Source organism: Sphaeramia orbicularis, chromosome 21 (assembly GCF_902148855.1).
Source record: "Sphaeramia orbicularis chromosome 21, fSphaOr1.1, whole genome shotgun sequence".
In the NCBI taxonomy this organism is placed as follows: domain Eukaryota; kingdom Metazoa; phylum Chordata; class Actinopteri; order Kurtiformes; family Apogonidae; genus Sphaeramia; species Sphaeramia orbicularis.
The window spans coordinates 34609760-34611721 of NC_043977.1; positions in this window are offsets into that span (position 1 = coordinate 34609760).

A 1962-nucleotide genomic window follows, 5' to 3' on the forward strand; every position below is an offset into this window, starting at 1 on the left:
GCCCCCGGGCCGCATGTTTGACACCTGTGCACTAGTCCTATCAATACATGAAAATGATTGATGTAAAATACAGTTTGTCATCTTTTCATGGTCATCAGATATGACCCATTTGGACGTTCAGAGGCTCCGTAGTGAGCCTCTGACCCTTTTATTGAGAAAAGGGTCAACAAAGTCACAGAATGAAAGCTTCACAACTGATATATAAATTATCGCTATGAAATAGATGAGAAAAGAAGTTTAAAAAAAATGTACATAAAGGAAGGTAGGAAAAGAAAGACAGAAAATTGTAAAATGCTCACTACTGAAAAACAAACTGACATAAATGAAAACAGACAGGACAATAAGTATTTACCACGTCAACACAATGATTATTAGATGGTAAATAAAACTGCAGATTTTTAGTACAACCTCCAAGCATTAAACTATTTAGAAATTATTTTAAAGTTTGTATTAATGCCTGAAAAAGAAATACCCTTAGACTTTTTTCTTTATTCCTTAACCCATAAAGACCCAGCGCTACTTTTATGTCACTTCCCAAATGAATTTTTCTCTGTATTTAACATTTTTGTAGTTGGCTTATCACCATTTATTGAAATATTATCCTCAGTATTTCACATTTCTATAGTGTAAATCATGTATTTTCTGATATTTTATTCACTAATCATGTAATGTTCATTAAAGCGCAGAGTAAATCCATAGGTTATTGTATCAGAAACACAGAAAACTGAAGAAAAAGTGACTTTTTCTGCACACATATCATTAAGTGAACATAAAATAAAGCATCTCCATCCACTGTCATTAATCCAACTTCATGGGTTTTACTGGTGAATCAATGTTGTAGAAGATTACGGTGTTTCCTCATTCACCACGGAGCCTCTGAACGTCCAAATGGGTCATATCTGATGACTACGAAAAGATGACAAGCTGCATTTTACACCAATCATTTTCATGTATTGATAGGATTAGTGCACAGGTGTCAAACATGTGCCCCGGGGGCCAAATCCAGCCAGCCAAGTGGTCCAATCTGGCCCATAGGATGAATTTGTGAAATGCAGAAATTACACTCAAGATTTTAACAGTCAGTCGTTTTACTTTAGGGTCCATCAAAAGCCCTACTTTAGCCTCAAGTGGGTCAAATCAGTAAAATACTATCATAAAAACCTACAAATAATGACAATTCCAAATTTTTCCTCTGTTTTAGTGTAAAAAAAGTGAAATTATATGAAAATGTATAAATTTACAAACTAGCCTTTCACAAAAAATATGAAAAACTAGAAATGTGATAAGAGAAGTAAGTGCAATTTTACTAATATTCTGCCAGTTATTAAAATATTTTATAAATTTGCAGATCCATTGTGATCTGTAAGTTGTAATGCACCTTTACAAATGATAAGCAGAGGCAAAATAGAGTTAAAATTACACTTATTTTTCTTAAAAAATTTCAGTTTTTTCATGGTTGTTCATATTATTCACATTTTTTAAAAGGACAGTTTAGAGATGTAAACATTTCCATAATGTAATTTTACTTTTTTCACTATAAAACACATTCAAATGTTTGGAGTTGGCATTATTTATATATTATTATGTTATTAATTCACTGGACTTCAGAACATATTTTGGGAGGATATGGCCCCTGAACTGAAATGAGTTTGACAGCCCTGGATTAGTGGATCAACAGGTATTAAACATTGTAGATCAGTAGATACTTTGGTTGCCAACAGCTGTTTGGGTCTTTATGGGTTTAGCTATGAATTACTGAATGAATTTTATGATATAATATGATTAATTATTTCTCTTAAAAAAAAAAAAAAAAAAAAAACTAATAAAATAAAACTGATAAGCGCATAGTGTATGAAGTTATATACTCCAATCCAGTAGGTGGCGACCTGCATCTTCTGCTTTGTTTTTGAATCCACCAGTTACAGCAATGAAGTAGACAGGGTGGTCTGATGACGCCATCAT